Source organism: Mauremys reevesii, linkage group 15 (genome assembly GCF_016161935.1).
Source record: "Mauremys reevesii isolate NIE-2019 linkage group 15, ASM1616193v1, whole genome shotgun sequence".
Taxonomy (NCBI): Eukaryota; Metazoa; Chordata; order Testudines; family Geoemydidae; genus Mauremys; species Mauremys reevesii.
In genome coordinates this window covers 21,271,462-21,288,511 of record NC_052637.1, presented here as the reverse complement: position 1 = coordinate 21,288,511, position 17,050 = coordinate 21,271,462, and the positions used below count along the sequence as shown (strand labels likewise).

The 17,050-nt window shown below is 44.6% G+C and overlaps 1 protein-coding gene across 1 annotated transcript in view; it reads left to right on the top strand.

Moving 5' to 3' along the window:
* The window catches only part of SHISA6 (shisa family member 6), a 368,918-nt gene that overhangs the window by 170,930 nt on the left and 180,938 nt on the right, over nt 1–17,050 (top strand). The gene's annotated exons all lie outside the window — the stretch shown is intronic.

Here is a 17,050-nt window from a genome sequence, read left to right as displayed (position 1 = left end):
CTGTGCAAGGTGGAATGTCTCCATTTATTTATGTATCTGAATGCTGCGTCATTTGCTGCGTTTGATAGGCATGCTCACAAATGATTCTAGCATCACTAATTCATTTAGTGCTTGCTGCTGCACCAAGACTAACGCTTCATTAGAGGCAAGAAGCAAAACAAGAAGCCTAATAGAAAGTCCCTCCAAACAGTACTGATTTTGCACACTGTACCGTATTATGTGTGCCATGCTGCTGACTTGATTTAGCATAAATAAAAAGGCTGGATGAGGCATAAATTAAACCCAAGTCAAAGTAGCAAGTATTTTTTCCTTTCAGCTGTGTAGTATCCACATCCTTTTTGAACACACTTGGCCATTCTGCAACTTCCTCACCTTGGCTGCTTTTCATACCCACTGGTTTTCTTTTGGCGGGCTAGCATCCTGCAGTTTGGCAGAAATGTTGGATTTCTGTGTTTCAAAACTAATGAGACAAGTTCAGCAGCTACAGTGGAGATGAAGAAAGGCCATGCTGTGCCTTTAAACTACAGAGCAACACTGCTGAGTTAGCACTGTCCTCATACAGGGATCGTAGACATGCAATACATCAAGTAGAGATGCTGCCAGCTCCTGGCGGGACCAACTAGCAAGCTTTTACTAGGGGGGTTACTTTGGGGGGTGAAGAAAGCGGGGCATCTGTAAAGTAAAAGGCAAACATGGTACTGTGTGCATGGCATCCCAGACACTGTGTCAGTGTCATGTAATGGGCGAGTAGCTGAGTCACTGGAGTGGGACTCGGGACATTGGGATTCAATTTTCCCCTGTGCCACAGCCTCACTGTGGGTAAGTCACTTAGTCTATCTGTGCCCCAGTTCCCACCTCTGTAAAACAGGGGCACTAACTCTTCATTCTCTCACCTTCTGACTGTTTAGAAGCTAAGTTCTTTGAGGCAGCGGCTGCCACTAGGTGTATGTGCAACCCTAGCACCATGGAGCCTCAAGGGGCTACAGTAACAATAATAAAGTGGTTCCAATGTGGTTCTTAGTTCCCAAGTCAGATGATGACTTTTCTGTCAGCTGTGGCAGTCATTTCAACAGGCGGCTGAGTTGTCAGCTGTGGGCTTTCTCCCTGTGCCAGCATGAGCAGTACAGATGTTTCTAGTTGCCCACAGCTGAAAATGCAGTTGGTGAGACATGAAGGAGGAGCAAACCCAGCTCTCTCTGCCCTGGCTGTATCAGCTCTGCGGGCCTAACAAGAGTGAGCTGCAGCATTCCCTGGCTGCCATAGAGATGAGAACATTGGGCTGGGGTATGATAGCCAGAAAGTCAGTAGGTGTGTGGAGGAGAAGGAAGTGGTTGCATCAAGCTCTATTCAGGGATAAACACATAGAACATAAGAACGGCCATACTGGGTCAGACAAAAGGTCCCTCTAGCCCAGTATACTGTCTTCTGACAGTAGCTAATGCCAGGTGCTTCAGAGGGAATGAACAGAACAGGTAATCATCAAGTGATCCGTCCTCTGTTCCCAGCTTCTGGCAAATAAAGATGTGGTGACTGAGCTGAAGCACAAGAACTTCTCCACTGGAAGAAGTGGTAAAAGAGTTACAGGGTCAGGTAGGGGTCTGGAGAACAGGAGTAAGAAGGCACTGCTTATATATTGGAGCATGTAGACTTTTCCTGAGAGGCTGATTCCAAATCTGTTAACTGTCTCTGCTGTTTAGGAGAAATACCAGGACAGACCTGTTAGGAAAGTACGTTGATCTAAGGTACGTTGCCTTAAGTTACATTCCTTATGTAACTTAGGTTGATTTACAGTGTTAGCATAGACTAGGCATAAGTATGAGACAACAGGTGGAGACAGATGGCTAGAGGAGGGAAGGCCCATGAATTGTAGAGAACTATTTGACTAAACCACACATGAGGCAGAGATTCTGATATGGCTTTTGGATGTGAGGATGAATTTAAAATGTAAGGCTGTGACCTGGCTATCCTAGAAGATCTGACCTGTTATCTATATACGGTAGTCCACAAAGGCTGTGAGATAAGTGATAGGGTTTCTATCAGAAGATGAGACATCCCTACATCATCTTTAGTCTTTGAAAGATTGATTTATATTATTAGAATATCTTGATTTCCTTAACTATCGCTGTATTAGAGTATAAAGTGCTACACTAGCAGATTGGTAAAGGGAGGCATTGTTATCTGGTGGTTAAAGCCCTGGACTTAGTCACGGGAGACCGGAGTTTTAGTCCCAGCTCTGCCACTGACCTACTGGGTGACCTTGGGCAAGTCACTCTCTCTGTGTGCCTCAGTTTACCCATCTGTAAAATGTGGGTAATGATCCTGACCTCCTTTGTGAAGTTCTCCTTTGAGATCTGCCAATGAAAGGGGCTTTATAAGATACATTATATTGTAAATACCTATTATTACTATTAATTATTATTGTATTATATTAAAAATGGGAAACATTTCTGTTTAGACTTGTGATGTAATGGGATTTTGCTATTGATAATGTAAATCTCTTCCATCATTAACGGGTTTTGTCAAACTCAAAAAAGTAAGAAAATGAAAGTGAAATGCAAAAAATAAACAAACAGCATGAACACTTTTCAATATTGCCAACCCAAGAAATCATGAGTCAGACTTCAAAAAATCATGAGATTAAAAAAAAAATCCTTTCTGCTTTCAGAGTTTTAGGGTTCACTTGGTTCCTATTTTAAAGCTTTTCCCCATCCATCAATGAATGAGATGGAATGTGCCAAGCCAGGGCTACCAAAGAGCAAAAAAAGTATTTAACAACTCAGTACCCAGAACTGGCTGTACACAACTCTGTTGAAACTTTTGTCTTTGCAATAACAAGAGACATGAGAGAGTCATTTCATGAGGTAATTTTTAAGTGATTGCAAACTGGGACTTAAAATGAAAGTTTCTCCTTCCACTAAATAGCAGCAATATTGCAACATTATCACATAATGTATATTACTTTTTTGAAAAATCAATAAATAATTAAATATACAAAAGAAAATTGGTCCCATGCTGACGCCAAGTCCCAGAATTAAATGTTATAGCTGTTAAAAAAATGGAATTTATATGATGACATCTTAATTAGAACTTTGCTTCCAACACTGCTGTATATTGTTTCTGTTATGTGCCTGGAGGCTAGTTGGAATGGGCGTTCTGGACTCTCTACAGCCACTGGAGAGTAATGCACAGTAAATAATTTCCCTGCAGGCTTGACCACCTCAGAAAAGATGGAGCAGGAAAGATACTGAGTAGAATTTACATACTGTTATCACCTGGTAATCTGCATTGAATACAATAAGAACAGGTTCAAAATTTTATACAGGATGCAAATCAATACTTTATAATTACTTGAAAACATTTTATGGAAAATTAAGTTCCATTTCCCATGAAAACTAGATTTCCTGGCTCTACTCCTCAGATAGGGACCCAGTCCCAGATACTACTTTGCTAATGGGGTTAGAAGAAAGAAGGAAAGAAAGAAAGAAAAAGAAAGAATCTATGCGTGGAGATAGATGTCAGTACCAAGAGCAGGTTTCTTCTAGAGCTATTGGGAACAGCCATGAATCTAACAAAAGATTACCCTATTGTGGAAAACCCAAGAGGTCTGAATAGTTCAGAGAAGCATCCTTACTTTTGGGTTCTCTACCAACGTGGCCATTTTAACTTTCTCCTTCCTGCAGTCATTGAGCTAGGGATACTAACTTAGTTATTAGAGAGGAAGAAAGTTGGAGAGGACCCAGCAGTGGGGTCATTTTTATGAACAGGAATAATTTCTCCAGCTCTGCAGGCTTGGACAGTAACAAGGCAGGTCAGACATGATGTTTCAAGGCATGCAGGTGTTGGGCTGGAAGATCTCCTCCAGTGGTGACTCTTTGAGTAGGCACACTGGTGTAGGGGTGCTTTCCTCTGAGAGCCTCCACTTGATGCAGGATGGACTGATGATTTGGTCCAGAAAGATAATTCTGATGTTCCCTATCTATGAAAATAGTCCAGCAATGCCACTTGCCCATCATAATGTTTGGATCTGGACTCTGCATATCCCAAAGATCAGGACTGTTTAGTGCACTTTATTAGAGTATAACGTTCAGATTCCCAGAGTTTGGAGGTGTTCAGTGCATGGCTTTGGTTTGTTTGGGTTTCCACCCCTGCCCCTCCTTTTGCTTTTACATTCAAGGTCACATTGCATTCAAGGGGCAATGCATGCTGAGGGTAAGGCTGTGAATTTCCAATACAGTCATTGCTATATTTCCTTTTCACCAGGGCCCAATGGCTCTGGGTGGCAGCTCTTCCACTTAGGGTATGCCTACACTGCAGTTAAAAACTCATGGCTGGCCTATGCCAGCTGACCCAGTCTTGCACTGTGGAGCTGCTTAATTGAAGTTTAGACTTCTGGGTTCAGGCTGTAGCCTGAGCTCTGGGACCTTCCCACTTCACAGGGCCAGTTAGACAGGCAGAACTGCAGGGTCTCAATGCATGGATGAGACCATGGTGTAAGGAGGAGCGGTTTAGATTTATTAGGGGAAAGGAGGAATCTAAACAGGAAGGATGGGCTTCACCTAAACCAAAATGGAACCAGATTGCTGGCTCTTAAAATTAAAAAGGTCATAGAGGAATTTTTAAACTAAGAGCTGGGGAAAGCCGAGAGGTACAGAGTAGCACACAGTTTGGACTGAGACATCCCTTACAGGAGGCTCTATTAATGGGGATACATTATATACTAGTAAGGAGGAGAGGATGGAAGATAATAAAGTATAGGTAGGAACTTATGAGAGAAATTCAAATGAAAAAGACTCACATTCAATTACATCACATAATGGCAGACAGCTAAAAAGTGAGAAATGTCACATATACAAATGCTAGAAGTCTAAATACTGAAATGGGTGACCTTGAGTGCCTTGTATTAAATGAGGATATTGATATAATAGGGACCACAGAAACCTGGGACACAGTAATATATGGATTCAAAATATATTGGAATGACAGAATAAGTTGTGCTGGTGGGGGAGTGGCACTATATGTGAAAGAAAGCATAGAGTCAAATTTAGTAAAAAATCATCTTGACTGTATCAAACAGTACTATAGAATCTCTGTGGATAGAAATTCCATGCTTGAATAATAACAATATAGCAGTAGGGATATACTACTGACCACCTGACTAGGGTGGTGATGGTGACGGTGAAATGCTCAGGGAGAATAGAGAGGCTATAAAATAGAAAACTCAGTAATAATGGGGGATTTCAACTATCTCGATACTGACTGGGTACATGTCACCTCACGACATGATGCAGAGAGAAAGTTTCTTGGCACCATGCATGACTGCTTCCTGGAGCAGCTAGTCCTGGAACCCACAAGAGGAGAGGCAATTCTTGATTTAGTGCTAAGTGGAGCACAGGATTTGGTCCAAGAGCTGAAGATAGCTGAACTGCTTGGTAATAGCGAACATAATATAATTAAATTTAACATCCCTGTTGGGGGGAACACCAAAAAACCCCACCACAGAAACATTTAACGTCAGAAAGGAGAAATGCACAAAAAAAATTAGGAAGCTAGTTAACCAGAAATTAAAAGGTGCAGTCCCTAAAGTAAAATACCTGCAAGCTGCATGGAAACTTTAAAAAAACCCACCATAATAGAAGTACAAATTAAATATATACCCCCAAAAAGTGCCGCCATGACTCAAAAACACAGTAAAAGAAGCAGCTGAAACTATATTAAAGAACAGAATTATCAGACACATAGATGAACATGTATCAGAGGGGTAGCTGTGTTAGTCTGGATCTGTAAAAGCAGCAGAGTCCTGTGGCACCTTATAGACTAACAGAAGTTTTGGAGCATGAGCTTTCGTGGGATGCATAGATGAACACGATTTGTTGGGGGAAAGTCAACATGGCTTTTGTAAAGGGAAATCATGCCTCACCCATCTATTAGAATTATTTGAGGGGTCAACAAACATGTGGACAAGGGGGATCCAGTGGACATAGAGTACTTAAATTTCAGAAAGCCTTTGACAAGGTCCCTCACCAAAGAATCTCAAGCAATTAAGCAGTCAAGGGATAAGATGGAAGGTCCTCTCATGGATCAGTAACTGGTTAAAAGATAGGAAACAAAGGGTAGGAAGAAATGGTCATTTTTCAGAATGGAGAGAGGTAAATAGTGGTGTACCTCAGGGGTCTGTACGGGGACCAGTGCTTTTCAACATACTCATAAATGATCTGGAAAAATGGGTAAACAGTGAGGGGCAAAATTTGCAGACGATGAACAGTTTTACTCAAGATAGTTAAGTCCAAAGCTGACTATGAAGAGTTACAAAGGGATCTCACAAAACTGCATGATTGGGCAACAAAATGGCAAATGAAATTCAATGTTGATAAAAGCAAAGTAATGCACATCGGAAAACATAATTACAACTGTACATACAAAATGATGGGGTCTATATTAGCTGTTACCACTCAAGAAAGATCTTGGAGTCATTGTGAATAATTCTCTGAAAACATCTGCTCAGTATGCAGCAGCAGTCAGAAAAGCTAACAGAATGTTGGGGACCATTAGAAAAAGGATAGATAATAAGACAGAAAATATCATAATGTCTCTATATAAATCCATGGTACGCCCCCCATCTTGAATACTGTGTGCAGACGTGGTTGCCCCATCTCAAAAAAGTTATATTGGAATTGGAAAAGGTTCAGAAAAGGGCAACAAAAATGATTAGGGGTTTAGAACTGCTTCCATATGAGGAGAGATTAAGTAGATTGGGACTTAGCTTGGAAAAGAGACGACTAAGGGGGGATATGATAGAGGTCTATAAAATCTTGACTGTAGAGAAAGTGAATAAAGAAGTGTTATTTACTCCTCATAACACAAGAACTAGGGGTCACCCAGTGAAATTAATAGGCAGCAGGTTTAAAAACAAACAAAAGGAGGTACCTCTTCGCACAACACACAATTGTGGAGTTCGTTGCCAGAGGATGTTGTGAAGGACAAGACTATAATGGGGTTCAAAAAGAACTAGATAAGTTCATGGAGGATAGGTCCATCAATGGCTATTAGCCAGGATGGGCAGAGAATGACAGAACAAGGAGCAATGGTCTCAAGTTGAAGTGGAGGAGGTTTAGGTTGGAAATTAGGAAGTTCTTTTTCACTAGGAAGATGGTGAAGCAGGTTGGATATTAGGAAATTCTTTTTCACTAGGAAGATGGTGAAGCATTGCAATGGGTTACCTAGGAAGGTGGTAGAATCTCCTTCCTTAGAGATTTTTAAGGTCAGGCTTGATTTAGTTGGGGTTGGTCCTGCTTTGAGCAGGGGTTGGGCTAGATGACCTCCTGAGGTTCCTTCCAACCCTAATCATCTATGATTCTATAATTCTATGTGTCCCTAGCCTCTGCTTGCCAGAAGCTGAGAGTGGACAACAGGGGATGGATCACTTGATGATCACCTGTTCTGTTCATTCCCTGTGAAGTACCTGGCATTGGCTACTGTTGGAAGACAGGATACTGGGCAAGGTGGACCATTGGTCTGACCCAGTATGGCCATTATGTGCTTGAACTCAGCGACTCTGGGGATGTGGCTGGGTTTGGAGCATCCCTATGCTGGGGACATGGTTGACACTGCTGATCAGGTGTGAATGCTGCTGTGTCTTCCTGCCTGCTGACAGGAGCTAGGGAGGGCAAAGGGAACAGCAGCAGTGGCTGGCCAGGCTTCAGATTTTCCCACGGCAAATGCCTCCTTGTGACTTGTGATGGACCTGTCTGTCAGCAAACTTTGCAACAGCCAGTGGAGCTGAAGGAACATCCCCTGAGCACGTGGGTCTAAATCCTGAGATCCACTGGGCACCTGCAGCTCCCATTGGCTTCTGTGGGCATTGGATATGTCCAGCACCTGTCGGGTTTGGGCCTGTCCTTTCCCACAATCTGTGTGGCAAGAACTGTCCCAATGGGATTCTGTGGTATCCTTTACTGAGTTGTAGTTTGCACTAAACAGCCCTAAATAGCCTTCACATCTGCTAAATCCATCTCCCTGAGTCTTGCAATAAATTTTTTCATTAGACCATTTGCATGGTAGTCAGAGCACAGCTCTAAATGTATAAATTGGCAAAGCAGGAATCTCACAATATTTGATTAATCTGAATTATTTGCTTTTGTAAACATCAGTTTTGAAGATCTCTCCAGGACTGCAAATGATTTTGGCAATTATCTCAGGGAGATAATTAGACATTTCAAAGGAGGCTGCTCTAAAGCAAGGTGACCTAATGCAGTAATCCACCATGGAAAGCAGAGAGGGACACATCAAAGGGAGGAGGGTTGGTTTATTGATGTGATTTCTATTAACAGGATTAGCAGTGAAAGTGGAAGAGAAGTGCCCAAGACAAGAGACTCTTGCTATGTACAGCTAAAACACCGATTCTAGTCACATTTCTAGGACTGATTTAAAGATCCATTCTGACCCTTCACACCCTTTCCTCTACCAAAAACGTGTCCACATTGTGAGTGGAATGTTGTGGGCAGTTCTGGGCTCCTTAATACCAGAAAGTTGTCAGGAAATTTGCAGTTTGCAATGGTGGTGTAGCCGTGATGGTCCCAGCGTACTAGAGAGACGAGGTGAGTGAGGTAATATCTTTTATTGGCTCAATCTCTGCTGGTGAGAAAGACATGCTTTTGAGCTACAGGGAAGTGGAGAGCATTCAGAGAAAGATGGTTTGTTACTAAAGCACTGAACTAATAGAAGAGTGGTATGAAGGATTGGGAAGAGGGAGGGAATGGCTTATAAGGGCAAATGGGCCAGGCCAGGGCTGATTTGCTTTTTCTTTTGCGACATCTAAACTCTCATGGTTTAGTTTTGCAAGGGGAAACCCACTCCTTGGTTTTGGGTTTCGAATAATGGCCTGAGGAGTTTGGAGTATTTGACACCCCTCGGGTTTCCACTTGTGACCTATCAACTAGATTAACAAAGTCCTTTTCCCCTCTACCTCTTGCTTGCTTCGAGAGTAATATAATCATAACCATGCCAACTGCAGGAGCAGAATTGAAAGAGCGAGCTGGTAATGCCAGATAAATTGGCAGCTGTCAATGCTCTGTCCTCAAAATAGCAGAGAAATGCAGGGCAGCCACCTGGATACATACCCAGGGTCCCAGGCTGGTACTGGAGCGACCATGTCCTCACTATCACTGTAGCCTGCACCTGCTAGAATAAAGCTAGTGCAGTATGCCTACCCACGCTCCCACTCACACCTTCCTTTGCTGTGTGGATGTACCCTCGGGTGTGCCTTCACTGCACGGTTAGCCTAGGTGATCAGCACCTGGTTAGCCTAGCCCGGCTGTGAGCATCTCCCCTGACCCGAAAAGCTTACTTGAGGTGATCCTCACTGGTACCGTGCTCCCTCATGTGTGTCGCTAAGATTTCTGGGGGCATCTCCCATGGTTCTTAGTGCTGCAGTGAGCTCAGCTGCTTTGCTTTCCCACTGAGTCATGGGAGAACTTGTCCATCCTTCTGCATAGGGGGGATTGTGGAAAGGCTCTGGAGGACTGTCAGCACTGAGTGATTTAGCCTGTGTCCTTACTGCACAGTGGGTGGGTTACCAACCTGAGTGAAGGCAGCACCAAGGCTCTCCCCACCCCCATCCAGACCAGCTAACTCAGATTAACGCATCACTAATCTTGGATTGGAGGGTTTCCTGTGTGGACAGGAGCCAAGTTAGGGGCAACACTCAGGTATGGTGACCAGATGTCCCGATTTCATAGGGACAGTCCCAATATTTGGGGCTTTGTCTTATATAGGCTCCTATTCCCCCACCCCCATCCTGATTTTTCACACTTGCTGTCTGGTCACCCTATACTCAGGTAAGATGCTGGGCTGATTTCCAGGAAAACATGCCCTCTGAGCCCTGCTGCAGTGGTGGCTGGCTGCATTCATGCCTGGTTCCCACTAACCCAGGCACCTTCGCACGAGCTCTTGCAACTGATGCTCTGCCTTCCTCTTGGATTCATACAGCCTGGATGTCAGGAAAGCATCTGAAAGGTGCTTCTGCCCACATAAGAACATAAGAAAGGCCGTACCGGGTCAGACCAAAGGTCCATCTAGCCCAGTATCTGTCTACCGACAGTGGCCAATGCCAGGTGCCCCTGAGGGAGAGAACCTAACAGGCAATGATCAAGTGATCTTTCTCCTGCCATCCATCTCCATCCTCTGACAAACAGAGGCTAGGGACACCATTCTTACCCATCCTGGCTAATAGCCATTTATGGACTTAGCCACCATGAATTTATCCAGTCCCCTTTTAAACATTGTTATAGTCCTAGCCTTCACAACCTCCTCAGGTAAGGAGTTCCACAAGTTGACTGTGCGCTGCGTGAAGAAGAACTTCCTTTTATTTGTTTTAAACTTGCTGTCTATTAATTTCATTTGGTGACCCCTAGTTCTTGTATTATGGGAATAAGTAAATAACTTTTCCTTATCCACTTTCTCAACATCACTCATGATTTTATATACCTCTATCATGTCCCCCCTTAGTCTTCTCTTTTCCAAGCTGAAGAGTCCTAGCCTCTTTAATCTTTCCTCATATGGGACCCTCTCTAAACCCCTAATCATTTTAGTTGCCCTTTTCTGAACCTTTTCTAGTGCTAGAATATCTTTTTTGAGGTGAGGAGACCACATCTGTACACAGTATTCGAGATGTGGGCGTACCATGGATTTATATAAGGGCAATAATATATTCTCAGTCTTATTCTCTATCCCCTTTTTAATGATTCCTAACATCCTGTTTGCTTTTTTGACCGCCTCTGCACACTGCGTGGACATCTTCAGAGAACTGTCCACGATGACTCCAAGATCTTTTTCCTGACTCGTTGTAGCTAAATTAGCCCCCATCATGTTGTATGTATAGTTGGGGTTATTTTTTCCAACGTGCATTATTTTACATTTATCCACATTAAATTTCATTTGCCATTTTGTTGCCCAATCACTTAGTTTTGTGAGATCTTTTTGAAGCTCTTCACAATCTGCTTTGGTCTTAACTATCTTGAGTAGTTTAGTATCATCTGCAAACTTTGCCACCTCACTGTTTACCCCTTTTTCCAGATCATTTATGAATAAATTGAATAGGATTGGTCCGAGGACTGACCCTTGGGGAACACCACTAGTTACCCCTCTCCATTCTGAGAATTTACCATTAATTCCTACCCTTTGTTCCCTGTCCTTTAACCAGTTCTCAATCCATGAAAGGACCTTCCCTTTTATCCCATGACAGCTTAATTTACATAAGAGCCTTTGGTGAGGGACCTTGTCAAAGGCTTTCTGGAAATCTAAGTACACTATGTCCACCGGATCCCCCTTGTCCATATGTTTGTTGACCCCTTCAAAGAACTCTAATAGATTAGTAAGACACGATTTCCCTTTACAGAAACCATGTTGACTATTGCTCAAGAGTTTATGTTTTTGTATGTGTCTGACAATTTTATTCTTTACTATTGTTTCAACTAATTTGCCCGGTACCGACGTTAGACTTACCGGTCTGTAATTGCCGGGATCACCCCTAGAGCCCTTTTTAAATATTGGCGTTACATTAGCTAACTTCCAGTCATTGGGTACCGAAGCCAATTTAAAGGACAGGTTACAAACCTTAGTTAATAGTTCCGCAACTTCACATTTGAGTTCTTTCAGAACTCTTGGGTGAATGCCATCTGGTCCCGGTGACTTGTTAATGTTGAGTTTATCAATTAATTCCAAAACCTCCTCTAGTGACACTTCAATCTGTGACAGTTCCTCAGATTTGTCACCTACAAAAGCCAGCTCAGGTTTGGGAATCTCCCTAACATCCTCAGCCATGAAGACTGAAGCAAAGAATCCATTTAGTTTCTCCGCAATGACTTTATCGTCTTTAAGCGCTCCTTTTGTATTTTGATCATCAAGGGGCCCCACTGGTTGTTTAGCAGGCTCCCTCCCCTTACATCTCTCTTTCCCCTCTTCTGGACACATGGTTCTCCTCTCTCCCCTACCCCAGAAGGATTGATGTCGCCTGAATTCCAGGATCAAGAGTCCAGCTGCTGCGTAAGGGAGCCATCACATCCTGCTACCTCTTTAGCTTTATTTACATAGAAATATGCAATTAGCCAGCCCTAAATGAGATCAAGCAAGTGCCCCAGCTTGTTAATAATATGTTTGCTGCGGCAACTTTGACTCTTCTGCATACATAAGTTATCTTCATTTTAATGCCAAGCTGTTTTTTAAAAAAGGCAGCGGTTCCCATTAGAACTCTGGCTGTGCAATTTATGAACTGTCACATGCTGAACTATGCACAGTGGAGTTTCTGCTAAGCCTTGACTTTCTGATGCATATTTAATGCTAAAAACCCACACAAGCACTGATTGGACCTGTCACTTCTTCAGTCTAGGATGGGTAAACTTTTACCACCTGATTAAAATTCTGTTCCTCCTGGAATATTTGCCACCATTTGAGATAACAGGAAAAACACACTCAGTTTTGGGGTGTATTTACAAAGATGCTAATATTTGGGGGTAGGGGTTAAAATATTGAGGGCAACATTCACTGGAAGCCTAACATGAAAATTACAGGTCACAGTCAGAGTTCGATCTGAAATATGAATTCTGATTAAGTCACAAAGATCATGTACATAAATTCTGAGGGACGAGGGTGAAAAAGAGGTTGAAGTTAGGGCTGTACAAAAATTGTTCATGTACACTTTTGTCTCATGACAGTTGGTGTTCTCGAGTACATGAAAATGTTTGTAGAAAATGCTCACTTTCCTCCAAAAAATAGTGTTTTGTTTCTTACTGGAAAATTGCAAATGTGCTTGGTTGGTTTGTGGGTTGGTGGGCCAGTTTGGCCTGAAATTTTAAAGTTTTTGCTTTTAATGGAAAATTCTAATTTTCTACATTGAAACCCCCCATTTTAAAAGTAATAATTGGAGATATACCAATCTCCTAGAACTGGAAGGGACCTTGAAAGGTCATTGAGTCCAGCCCCCTACCTCCACTAGCAGGACCAAGTACTGATTTTGCCCCAGATGGCCCCCTCAAAGATTGAACTCACAACCCTGGGTTTAAGCAGGTTAATGAGCAAACCACTGAGCTATCCCTCCCCCTCTAGGCAGCTGAAGGGTAATACACCAGGGGTTCAGGTGGGTATCTGCCTTTAGTGGCTGGCTTCAGTTTGCCAAGAGCCTGCTGCTCGTTCACAGTTCACTCATTAAATACTAAACATGCTTTGGCAAAAGCTTCAAACATTTGGAAGTAACTTCCATTCTGCAGGTTGCAGAAAGTCCCTGATTTTTGCTGCTTCAGACCGTATGTTCAAGAGCAAGACCTTTATGGTTCTGGCCTTCAACACAAAGCCATTACAGTCCAGCAGAGACTCAGAGCCCTAGCCTTCCTCAGCTCCTTTTGTAGCCTCTCCATGGCTGCCATAATCCAGGCCCTGGACCATTGACAGGCTCAGGGAACATCAACAGAACCATGCAGGAGCTACCCTGGTTGACTGCACCCAAATGACCCTGCCTTCCTGAAGTCTGGGGCCAGTATTCAGCACAGCTAAAGTCTGTTCCCAATCCAATATTTCCAGAGGAGAATTCCTCCCCTTGCCTTTCACTGTAGCCAAATTTGGGGAGCACAAATGGCAAAATCGGTTGGAAGCCAAATATCCAGCAAAGGCTCTGACAGCTGCAGGCTTTCATTGTACTGGCTGCAATGTGTTTGTGCTCTTACCCCGGCCTGGCTCTGCAGAACGCTTAATTGAAATCAATAGCAAATGCTCCTGTCAGCGGCCCTGCTTCACTTGCCGCGCAGAAGGAGGGAGCCAGTGCCTTCTGAGGGTTAACACTGCCTCAGACATTAATTCTGGGGACATACGGGGATTGTAAGGGAGGCAGAACTAAGACATTGCAGTGCAGGGAGTCATGGGTGGTATGCTGGTGGGAGCAGCAGCCTGCCCCAGCCTTCCCTCCCTCGTTAATTGTCTAAAGAGGGAAATTAATTATACTCCCTCAGTAATAATTCATGGGAATCTTTCCTTTCTTCAAGGTCACGGAAGCCCAAGAAAGCCTTAGAAGCGAACAACAGAGGCGGCTCCACAGAGACTCAGCTGCTGCACACTGGCCCCTCTCCCTCTCCGGGGAGTTAGTGACTGAGAATTACAGATGAGATAGACTGCTCTGGCATTGCACAGGGGGCTCTGCCCACAGGGAGGCAGGTTGCTCTCCCTGACTCCGCTGGACTTTGTGCCAGCACTGCTGGGCTCACAGGGGTTGGTGGGGTTCTTGCTCATGGTCAGACAAGGCAGCGGGGTCAAGATCTGGTTACTGGCTTCCTGTGCCCTGCCAAGCAGGAGTGACAACCCAGGAAGGGGGCAGAAATGGGCCCTGGGAGAGAATAGATCAGAGCAGCCTATTGGGAGGGGGCTTTCCCTGAAGCTCAGAGCATGTCACTGAGTAGACCCTTATGCCCTATTGTGGCTGTTTGGATGGGCAGGACAGGTCTTGGCCTCTCCATGAGCTCTCCCAGCAGGGCCCAACTCTGCCCCTCTCTCCCCTGGGCGCCAGGGAGAGTCTGAAGCAGAGGGTGGGGATTCGGAGAGGCATTTGGCAGATTAGGCCGGGGTGACTGTGTGTCTGGTTGGGGACGCAGCTGCTGATCTGTCTCTCCAGGCTACATCAGATGCTGCCCAGTGCTGGTGGCTCCATGGCTCTCAGGCTGGGGTGGGCCATGGTGTTGGGCCTTGGGCACTTTATAAGCAGTGTCTAGCTGCCATAGCTGTGCTAACTAACCACAGAGAATGGGTAACAGCTGTAATGATGATGAGGAGGATAGTCTGTGCCGATGCTCTTGAGTTAATGGTGTGATCCCCTGCTGCCCAGACCCCGGTCCAAGTTCCTAAGGACTCCATTGCGAGAACCGGGGGAGGGAACACCTGGTAGCAGTTGAGTGGGGCTGGGTGGCTTCCCTGAGGTGTGGAGGAATAGGATAGTATCACTTGAAATAGTTGGTGACGCTCTCCTGGTGCTTGCTGTGTTCTGTGGTATAGAAGCCGTCAGAAACAGCCAGAGCTGCAGCGTGCATGCGGCTAGGCTGGCATGCTGTGCACAGTGAGTCAGCACCATTATTTGGGACCCCCACGTTGCCTGTGTGGCTCCTTCAGGTTGCTTTTGTTGTGTAAAGAGCAAGCCGCACAACACCAGAGGGAGGGGGAAACTGCCCTTCCCCACTCAAAACAACCCAGAGCAGAGCAATCTCCACCAGCCATCACCCAGGCCTCTCCTGCCCGGTGGGGCACAGATCAGGGAGCGTAAGGCCCACACAGCAGGTGCTGTCAGTGACTGTTCTCATGGCAAGCAACGCATTAGCCTCCCCTAGGCCACTCTGCCAGCATCGTGGGCCTAGAGGGAGCATTCAGGCAGCACCTCCCCACGTCCCACTAACTACTTCCCTGCTGTTATGCTTACAAAAAGTATGCAAGATTTTTTTATAGGGGAAAAGGCAATATGCTGCATTTACTGAGAATACAGCAGTTAGCATATGCTTTTTAGTTATATATATTTATATTATGCACACAGTTTTGCTAGTTGATATTTATAGTTATTAGTTTAGAGTTTGGATTAATTTAGTGGCTAGCCAGATTGGTTGCAGAGGGGAGCTGGGTTTTGTTGGTTGGGATTTGATGCTTTTGGAGTTGTTGGCAAACCACACATTTTTTGGCAGAAAACCAAACGTTTTCATTTTTTTTCAATGAAAAGTCACAATTTCTCAAGGAGAGCAGACACTTCCTTCAAAAAGAAAAAAGTATAATAATAATAATTTGGTCAAAAAGTCATATTTTTCCACACAAAAAAATCCCAGTTTCAACAGATGTTGTTTTCTACCAGGCCTAGTCAGGTGCATGCAGCTTCAAAGGGCCTTTCTACCACCTTTCACCCAGGCTGGGCAATTTAAGGCATGAACCCAGGGTGCTGTTCTCCATCTGCAAGCAGGACACCAAGCAAAGAGCCAGAGGGCTGCATACAGCTGGAGCCTTCTTGACCCGCTTCCCTTCTGCAGAGCCAGCCTTAAAGCTTCTTGTTCACTTCAGGCTCTAATTTATCAGCTGTGAGGCAGGCAGTAGGTGCTTCTCCCTTCTGTCTCTCTGTAACATGAATTCTCTATTCTCCAGCCCTCTATGAAAAGCATTCACGCTCCTTGCCTGTCAAGGAAGAAGCAATGCTCACCCTTTCTGTGAAGAAAACTATATGAAAACAAATCCTTTTGTCTCTGCTTTGAGGAGAGCTGTACAGGGACACCACAGAGTTTGCAATGGATTTATAATGTCTGCATATACTGTCATCATTATATCTGTGGGATGAACATTCCTTCTAAAAAGCTCCCCACACACTAGCATTCAGGCAAGTAAAACATCAGCTCCTTGTAAGACCCATGAGTTTCCACTGCAGGTTCAGGAGAAGTATGAACCATTAAATTTAAGCTGATAAAGAAATGAAAGGTTACTTACAGCCAGTGCAGGGAGAGAATGCCTTACAGGCTCCGTTTGTTATTTAGAGCTAAATCCACAAAAGGACTTCAGGCCCTGGCTCCTATGCAAGGCATGGGGAGAGCTGTGCAGAATGGGATTCACATAGCCAGCAAGCTGAGCCAGGAGCCACCAAAGTTAGCCCATAGGAAATGCGGAAGAGAGGGGCCTAGGCCCCACCCATCAAAGGCACATAGGTAGGTACCTTCCTCCGGCCCACAGTTAGACACCTGTCTTCCCTTGGTTCATGGCTGTGAGTCCCCTTGGCTGGATTGTGGCACCAAAGCCAGCCCAGTCCTCCCCTTGTCCCAGTGGTTAAAGCACTCCCACCCTGGTGTACGACAGCTGTGTTCAGCCTCACTCAGAGCAGAGCCTTGGTGCCAGGTCTCCCAGGACAAGGCCCTAAACACTGGGTCAAGAGTAGCCTGGGCTGCGGGGGAGAGCTCTCTAAATCTCTCTTGTTGAAGCTTTGTATAAAATACTTAACTATGCTCTGGAGCAGAGGGTGGACCCTGGGTCTCCCAGGTGAGGATCCCAACTACTAGTC